Below are 10,586 nucleotides of genomic sequence, written 5' to 3' on the forward strand. Positions count from 1 at the left end.
AGACTGCATATTTCTGGACTGCCAAAAAGCCTTTGATACAGTACCGCACATGAGACTGCTGTTCAAGCTCGAGAGGCAGGCGGGGGTGGGGGGAAAGGTCCTAGAATGGATAAGGAACTACCTAACAGGAAGGAGCCAAAGAGTTACGGTAAGGGGAGAGAAGTCGGACTGGCGAACAGTAACAAGTGGAGTACCACAAGGATCGGTGCTGGGACCAATTCTATTTCTTGTATATGTTAACGACATGTTTACAGGCGTAGAGTCCTACATGTCGATGTTTGCGGATGATGCAAAGTTGATGAGAAGATTTGTGACAGATGAGGATTGCAGGATCCTCCAAGAGGACCTGAACAGATTGCAGAGATGGTCAGAGAAATGGCTACTAGAATTCAACACGAGCAAATGTAAAGTTATGGAAATGGGACTAGGAGATAGGAGACCAAAGGGACAGTACACAATGAAGGGGAACAGCCTACCTGTAACGACGCGTGAAAGAGACCTGGGGGTGGACGTAACACCTAATCTATCTCCTGAGGCACATACTAATAGGATAACGACAGCAGCGTACTCTACACTGGCAAAAGTTAGAACATCATTCAGAAACCTAAGTAAGGAGGCATTTAGGGCGCTTTACACTGCCTATGTAAGGCCAGTCTTAGAGTATGCCGCCTCATCATGGAGTCCCCATCTGAAGAAGCATATAATGAAACTGGAAAAGGTTCAGAGGTTTGCAACGAGACTCGTCCCAGAGCTACGAGGGATGGGGTATGAAGAGCGCCTGAGGGAACTGTGCCTTACGACACTAGAAAGAAGAAGGGAGAGGGGGGACATGATAGGAACGTATAAGATACTCAGAGGAATTGACAGAGTGGACATAGACGAAATGTTCACACGGAATAGTAACAGAACGAGAGGACATGGATGGAAGCTTGAAACTCAGATGAGTCACAGAGATGTAAGGAAGTTTTCTTTTAGCGTGAGAGTAGTGGGGAAATGGAATGCACTTCAGGAACAGGTTGTGGAAGCAAATACTATTCATAATTTTAAAACCAGGTATGATAGGGAAATGGGACAGGAGTCATTGCTGTAAACAACCGATGCTCGAAAGGCGGGATCCAAGAGTCAATGCTCGATCCTGCAAGCACATATAGGTGAGTACATATAGGTGAGTACACACACACACACACACATATATATATATATATATATATATATATATATATATATATATATATATATATATATATATATATATATATATATATATATATATATATATATATATATATATATATATATATGTATATATATGCGGAAAATCCACAGAGAAAACTCAGTATATAGGCAAGACAACAACGTCTCTTTCCAGGCGATTAACAATGCATAAGCAACAGGGCTCCATTAAGGAACATATAATCTCTTCCCACAACCAGACCATCACCAGAGAAATCTTAACAAACAACACAGAAATCATCGATAGATACAGCGATAGCAGGCGGCTCGACATCTGCGAGACACTACACATCAAAAAGTCAACACCAGCAATCAACAGCCAATTAATGCACAACTATATTCTACCCACTTCAAGACTCCGAACCAATATAGAAGCATCAAGAAATATGGGCCAATAGGCCCTCTGCAGTTACTTCCATTCTTATGCTCTCATATCCAATTAATACGTATGTATATATATATATATATATATATATATATATATATATATGTGTGTGTGTGTGTGTGTGTGTGTGTGTGTGACTGAAAACTCACACCCCAGAAGTGACTCGAACCCATACTCCCAGGAGCAATGCAACTGGTAACTACAGGACGCCTTAATCCATTAAGATCTTTAATCTTAATAATGTGAGTTTTCAGTCGCATATAGTCCTGGGGACCATTCAGGCTTGTTCGCATTTGTGTTCCTCACTTGTGCCCCAAAGAATGAGGTGATTTGATAAAATGCTATGCCCAAGATTACCATCCGAGTGCCGGCGGGGAAGTGGTTCAAATAGCTTCGGCTATCACTTCCTTATGTCCGGTCGTGATGGTCAAGCGGATTAAGGCATCCTGTAGTTACCAGTTGCATTGCTCCTGGGAATATGGGTTCGAGTCACTTCTGGGGTGTGAGTTTTCAGTCGCATATAGTCCTGGGGACCATTCAGGCTTGTTCGCATATATATATTAGTATATTTTGGTAGCAGTCTTTCTTGTAAACATATGTTGCTAAACATGACCGAAAAAGTAAGATTAATAATTCTAACACGAATTTTCTCAATATTTCTTATGTTTCTTTTCACTGTCGATGGTAATTGAAAAATCAATTCTCCAAATTTCATTTTTATTTCTAGTCTGACGCGACGCTTGAACGTGTTTCATAATAAATTATTACATTTTCAAAGACTTTAGTTTACACACACACAACTGTAACCTGTAAACACTAAACAGAGTCAGCTAATCCGTCATACTTATACTCGTATTTGGGTGAGGTGATATGGTGCAACAGTTTTGGATGAGGTGAACAAACTTGTGACAAATAAAAGACAGAACACGAAACTGTGGGTATTAATTGGATATGAGAGCATAAGAATGGAAGTAACTGCAGAGGGCCTATTGGCCCATATTTCTTGATGCTTCTATATTGGTTCGGAGTCTTGAAGTGGGTAGAATATAGTTGTGCATTAATTGGCTGTTGATTGCTGGTGTTGACTTTTTGATGTGTAGAGCCTCGCAGATGTCGAGCCGCCTGCTATCGCTGTATCTATCGATGATTTCTGTGTTGTTTGTTAAGATTTCTCTGGTGATAGTCTGGTTGTGGGAAGAGATTATATGTTCCTTAATAGAGCCCTGTTGCTTATGCATTGTTAGTTGCCTGGAAAGAGACGTTGTTGTCTTGCCTATATACTGAGTTCTTTGGGGCTTACAGTCCTCAAGTGGGCACTTGAAGGCATAGACGACGTTGGTCTCCTTTAAGGCGTTCTGCTTTGTATCTGGAGAGTTTTTCATGAGTAGGTTGGCCGTTTTTTTTAATTAATTGTTTTTTTAATTAATTTAAAAAAAAATAAGAAATATTGAAAAAAATTCGTGTTAGAATTACTAATCTTACCTTTTCGGTCATATTTAAAATCATATGTTTAAAAGAAAGATTGCTACCTATATATATATATATATATATATATATATATATATATATATATATATATATATATATATATATATATATATATATATATATATATATATATATATATATATCACTAAGAACTCTTTGACCCGGCCAGGATTCGAACCCATGCCGTCCAGGATCACCCCTAAACGTACACAGTACCGTGACCACCGCACCAATGATCGTCTATAAGGATTGGTCAGTCTTGGTGCTTATTAACTAAGCTCCGTGACTGACCAACCCCCGACGACACTCATGGATCCATTTGGGTACAGTTTTTCATCAAATTCAAATCCTTATAGACGATCATTGGTGCGGTGGTCACGGTACTGTGTACGTTTAGGTGTGATCCTTTACGGCATGGGTTCGAGTCCTGGCCGGGTCAAAGAATTCTTAGTGATATATGGCTTGCGGGTTCATGCAGCTTTCTCACACACACACACACACACACACACACACACACACACACACACACACACACACACACACACACACACACACACACACACACACACACACACATATATATATATATATATATATATATATATATATATATATATATATTATATATTATATATATATATATATATATATATATATATTATATATTATATATTTATTTTAGCTGTACCCAGCCACGCATTGCTGTGGCTCAGCAACGTGTGGCCGGGTACAGCAACCTTCCTCTGTCTCCTCGTCTTCCCCACCATCCCCCACTCTGATATCCCCTTGTCCTCTCCACCATTCTCCGTTCCCCTGTCCCCTAATCCCCAACTCCCCCTACCCCTCGTCCTCCTAACCATTCCCCCCCCCCCTCACCTGACCCCTCGTCCTCCCCACCATCCCGCACCCCCGTCTCCTCGTCCTCCCCACCATCCCGCACCCCCGTCTCCTCGTCCTCCCCACTCCCTTGCCCGATACATTCCCAAATGATCTGATGTTCCCATCAGAAAATTGGGAACATCAAATGATCTGATCTTTCCATCACTGAAAAATAAGAAAAACAGTTAAAAAGGAAATGAAAAAACTTAAAAAATACAAAAATAAACTCCGGAAATAAACGGTAAACAACACAATTCAATTCCAACGCAATTTAAATTTTAAATTTTGCCCCGAGGGGCGAGTTTATTGGGCAGCGCCACTCATCTTGTGAGTGAACATACCGCCATAGCAGAATGTACAACACTCCCCTAAAGGAAGAAAACCCGCTGGGTTGTTCATCCTGTCACTTGTACCCAGACACAGCTGGGACTTGCTTAACTGTCTCAAGTGAACAGCTCCTCAAACAAGAAGATTAACATTTATCAACCCTTAAAAGCTTACGTTATCTTGCGGGTGCAAAATGGGGAAATCTTTTAAGAACAGTATCAATATTTGACAAATAGTGTTTTCCTAACTCAAACAATGTGGGGTTTATTATTCTACAGTTATTCCTAATGTCTCTCAGGTGTTCACATTCACGTAGATAGTGGTCAAGGCGGTGTCCATCACTCTCACCACAGATGCTGCAACTTCGCTGATCAACTGTTGTTTCCATTCCAAATCTCCATGGATATTTGTATCCAAGACCAACGCAATGTCACACAAAATAATTATATCAAAATGAAAATAAATCGAAATCTATGAAAATTTAATTTGTCAATGCAATCGGAAACATTGAAATGGAATCATAACATATTTAGTATAGCATGTGTTGCTCTAAGTGCAACAGATGGCACTGTTTCTTAAAAAAAAGTTTTTCCCTGTCACAGGTGTGGCATCTATACTTATACTTACGAAATGAACGGTATGGTAAACATCACAGCTCAATTCTAAGGCAGTGTCACACAAAATAATTAGATTAAATTGAAAACAAATCGAAATCTATGAAAATTCTATTTACAAATGCAATCGGAATCATTGAAATGGAATTTGTAACATATTTAGTATAGCGGGTGTTGCTATTAAGTGCAACAGATGGAGCTGTTTTTGAAAAAAAACATGTTTTTACCTGTCATAGGTGTGGCATCTATATAGTAGGTATATAAAAACACGTGCATATTCAAATGGAACGTTGTGTCAAAATTTCAAAGCAATTGGCGAAGAACTTTGGGAGATTACAGCGTGTGATGCTCTTACCTCCAACAGATGGCGCTGTTTTAAAAAAAAGACATGTTTTTTCCTGTCACAGGTGAGGCATGTAAGAACATGCGCCTGTTCAAATGCAACGTTGTGTCAAATTTTCAAAACACTCAGTATAGAGGTCTCGAAGATTTCCCCTCACATGAAAAACACAGTTAAAACAAAACAAAACATGTTTTTCCCGTCACAGACGTGACATCAATATGTGTATAAAAACCTGCTCGGATGTGAATGGAAAGTTGTGTGAAAATTTCAAGGCAATCGGTAAAGAACTTTTTGGAGATTAGCGATTTTGAACAAACGAACATTTCCATTTTTATTTATATAGATATATATATACTTCTACAAACCTTCTATAATTTTTTTAAAGCAACATACACCACAGTTGTGATATAGCAATAAGTGAAAGTACGTAGGTTGCGCAGCCTCGTCATTTTGCACAGTCACAAGTATCGTCCAATGAGGCCATGCGCTTCAGCAGCGCATGACGTCACAAGCGGGATCCAATTAGGATTTAGATCTAACTAGGCAGGCCGCGTGTGACGTCACAGTTGGCGCAATACAGTATTGTATCAAGATATTATCTTTTGCTTATTGTACTCTTGCTAATATATTCAATACATAACTGACCCTACCTCGCCTAACCTAACTATCCTTACCTAACCCTATAGCAAACAAACCAACGTGCACACACACACACACACACATACACACACACACACACACACACACACACACACACACCACAGTGGCCGGTGGCTGAGCGGACAGCACGCTGGGCGCGTGATACTGTGGTCCCGGGTTCGATTCCGGGCGCCGGCGAGAAATAATGGGCAGGGTTTCTTTCACCCTAATGCCCCCTGTTACCTAGCAATAAATAGGTACCTGGGAATTAGTCAGCTGTTTCCTGGTGTGTGTGTGTGTGTGTGTGTGTGTGTGTGTGTGTGTGTGTGTGTGTGTGTGTGTGTGTGTGTGTGTGTGTGTGTGTGTGTGTGTGAAAAATTAGTTATTAGTAACAGTTGAGAGGCGGGCCGAAAGAGCAGAGCTCAACCCCCGCAAGCACAACTAGGTGAATACACACACACACACACACACACCGGGCCCAAGAGCCAAAGCTCAACCCCACAAGCACAAATAGGTGGGCACAAATAGGTGAGTACACACACACTCACACAGGTGGAAACTGAGTACCCACATGAGCCACAGAGACGTTAGAAGGAACTTTTTCAGTGTCAGAGTAGTTAACAGATGGAATGCATTAGGCAGTGATGTGGTGGAGGCTGACTCCATACACAGTTTTAAATGTAGATATGATAGAGCCCAGTAGGCTCAGGAATCTGTACACCAGTTGATTGACAGTTGAGAGGCGGGACCAAAGAGCCGGAGCTCAAACCCCGCAAGCACAATTAGGTGAGTACAATTTAGGTGAGTACACACACACACACACACACACACACACACACAGGATAAGAGGATAAGGGACTATCTGGGTGAAGTGCAGTGGGAGGAAGAAATTAGAGGAAAAACAGTCCAAGATATGATGGACCTGGTCATACAGAAATGCCAGGAGGCCGAAGAGAGATTTATACCAACAGTAAAGGGAAAAAATAAGAAGGAATATAATAACCCATGGTTTAATAGACAGTGTCAGGAAGCAAAAATGGCCAGCAGGCGGGAGTGGAGGAAGTACAGAAGACAAAGAACAGAGGACAACAGGATCAGATGCAACAGAGCTAGGAACGATTATATTAACATAAGACGAACATCGGAAAGGGACTATGAGAACGATATTGCAATCAAAGCGAAAAAACAACCTAAGTTACTACACAGTCATATAAGAAGAAAAATGTCGGTGAACGACCAAGTGACAAGACTAAGGAAAACAGAGGGGGGCATATACTGAAAGTGACAAGGAAATCTGCGAGGCACTGAATGCCAGTTTCCATGGAGTGTTCACTACCGAGCCTGAGCAGCTCCCATTGTTGGAAGGGGTTACCCTAGATGAAAGACTATCAGATTGCAACCCATCCTCCGAATTGACAGTACTTTCTTACTGTAATAAGCAGTGCATAATTGCACTTATGGGGCTGTTACAGTGACCCAACTCCCTCCCCCGCTTCAATTCTTCTCGTTTTCTGTTAAGTCACTCAGAATTTTAGGATGACGTTTTCAATTTCGATTAGCAATACACAAGTTTTAAATATCAGGAATTTCTTTTTCAGGTTAATTAAACAATATAGACTTTATACAAAATTTTAAAATATCCTGAGTTACTTTACAATTTATTGATATATTTTAGTTTTGTTTTATTAGTTTTATAAAACTGTAATATCAATATAGCTATAGGTTAAGTACTAATTGTAATTAAGAAGCAATACAATTATTATCTTCAAAAACTAAGACGGTTAGGTGAGGTTGTGGTTTTCTATTCAGTTTTTCAGGTAAACTCAAATATTCACAATATATCTGACTACGATTTAATACTAAGTGAATATAAGTACAATTCCTAACTGCTATGAATAGTACATAATTGCACTTATTTGTCTTCTTACATTTACCACCCCATTTTTGGAGGACGGGCTGCAGATATAGAGGTGACAGCAGACGAGGTAATGAAACAGTTGACAACTCTAGATGCAACTAAAGCAGTTGGACCAGACAAAGTATCACCGTGGATACTAAAAGAAGCAGCGCAGGCCCTCAGCGTGCCTCTGGCAATGATCTTTAATGAGTCACTTATGTCGGGAGAATTGCCCAGTTGCTGGAAGAAGGCAAATGTCGTGCCGATCTTCAAGAAAGGCGATAGGGAGGAGGCACTTAACTATAGACCTGTAACACTGACAAGCATCCCCTGTAAAATACCGGAAAGAATAATTAGGCTACGACTGGTTGCACACCTGGAGAACATTAGGTTTGTGAACAAACATCAACATGGGTTCTGAACAGGGAAATCGTGCCTAACAAACCTTCTGGAATTCTATGATAAAATAACGAGGATAAGACAGGACAGAGATGGTTGGGCAGACTGCATATTTCTGGACTGCCAAAAAGCCTTTGATACAGTACCGCACATGAGACTGCTGTTCAAGCTCGAGAGGCAGGCGGGGGTGGGGGGAAAGGTCCTAGCATGGATAAGGAACTACCTAACAGGAAGGATCCAAAGAGTTACGGTAAGGGGCGAGAAGTCGGACTGGCGAACAGTAACAAGTGGAGTACCACAAGGATCGGTGCTGGGACCAATTCTATTTCTTGTATATGTTAACGACATGTTTACAGGCGTAGAGTCCTACATGTCGATGTTTGCGGATGACGCAAAGTTGATGAGAAGAGTTGTGACAGATGAGGATTGCAGGATCCTCCAAGAGGACCTGAACAGGTTGCAGAGATGGTCAGAGAAATGGCTACTGGAATTCAACACGAGCAAATGTAAAGTTATGGAAATGGGACTAGGAGATAGGAGACCAAAGGGACAGTACACAATGAAGGGGAACAGCCTACCTGTGACGACGCGCGAAAGAGACCTGGGTGTGGACGTAACACCTAATCTATCTCCTGAGGCACACATAAATAGGATAACGACAGCAGCGTACTCTACACTGGCAAAAGTTAGAACATCATTCAGAAACCTAAGTAAGGAGGCATTTAGGGCGCTTTACACTGCCTACGTGAGGCCAGTCTTAGAGTATGCCGCCTCATCATGGAGTCCCCATCTGAAGAAGCATATAATGAAACTGGAAAAGGTTCAGAGGTTTGCAACGAGACTCGTCCCAGAGCTACGAGGGATGGGGTATGAGGAGCGCCTGAGAAAACTGTGCCTTACGACACTAGAAAGAAGAAGGGAGAGGGGGGACATGATAGGAACGTATAAAATACTCAGAGGGATTGACAGAGTGGACATAGACGAAATGTTCACACGGAATAGTAACAGAACGAGAGGACATGGATGGAAGCTTGAAACTCAGATGAGTCACAGAGATGTTAGGAAGTTTTCTTTTAGCGTGAGAGTAGTGGGAAAATGGAATGCACTTCAGGAACAGGTTGTGGAAGCAAATACTATTCATAATTTTAAAACCAGGTATGATAGGGAAATGGGACAGGAGTCATTGCTGTAAACAACCGATGCTCGAAAGGCGGGATCCAAGAGTCAATGTTCGATCCTTCAGACACAACTAGGTGAGTACAACTAGGTGAGTACACACACACACGACTATCGAACCCAAACTAATTATTATTATCTTACATCCATGTTTAAACATAGTATAATGGGGAAGAACAATAGTTTGGATGGAAATCTCAGTAATCGCTGTGCTGGATCATTACAGGGAGATCTACAGCAGTTCCTCAACCATTTCGAATCTAATTTGTAGGTAATTGGTGTACTCTAGTCCACAGGTTGTTATCGTACATCTGGCAACGCTACGAGATTGGTATATGACGTATGGCAACACTGTCAATCCCAGACCACAAAAATGACACAAAAACACACCTGCAACTATGAATCATTAATTATACAGTGCTGAGTTCAACCAAAATAGCCACCCAAATATCGTACTGCAATTCGTGCATCTGGCAACTGAACTGGGGACTAATCACTCTTTTCATCGGGTGAACATTCCTGGACCTCGAAAAATACACAAAAATCCTAATCTTGATCCACATATCACCTAATTTGTTTTCAAACCATCAGTCACACACACCTGCATGTATACATACATTACAACTAGGTGCGCATACATACATACATACATTAATACATACATACATACATATAAATACCCACCTACCTTTTATTCATATGGATAAACCAGGTTAAACAACGGGTGTCCAGAGTGGTTAGTGGTGTCCAGTCAGGGGCAGGGACCTCAACAACTGCTATGCTAAGGGGTTAGAGATATACAACATACCTGTGTGTAAAGCCCATAGGTGATCAGTATAATTAGTTATTGTACGTTATATAAGGCTGATGATGTCACCACACCAGTAGAGGTGGCTGATGATGTCACCACACCAGTAACAGGTGGCTGATGATGTCACCACACCAGTAACAGGTGGCTGATGATGTCACCACACCAGTACAGGTGGCTGATGATGTCACCACACCAGTAACAGGTGGCTGATGATGTCACCACACCAGTACAGGTGGCTGATGATGTCACCACACCAGTAACAGGTGGCTGATGATGTCACCACACCAGTAACAGGTGGCTGATGATGTCACCACACCAGTACAGGTGGCTGATGATGTCACCACACCAGTAACAGGTGGCTGATGATGTCACCACACCAGTAACAGGTGGCTGAT

This window comes from Procambarus clarkii, chromosome 23, assembly GCF_040958095.1.
Source record: "Procambarus clarkii isolate CNS0578487 chromosome 23, FALCON_Pclarkii_2.0, whole genome shotgun sequence".
In the NCBI taxonomy this organism is placed as follows: domain Eukaryota; kingdom Metazoa; phylum Arthropoda; class Malacostraca; order Decapoda; family Cambaridae; genus Procambarus; species Procambarus clarkii.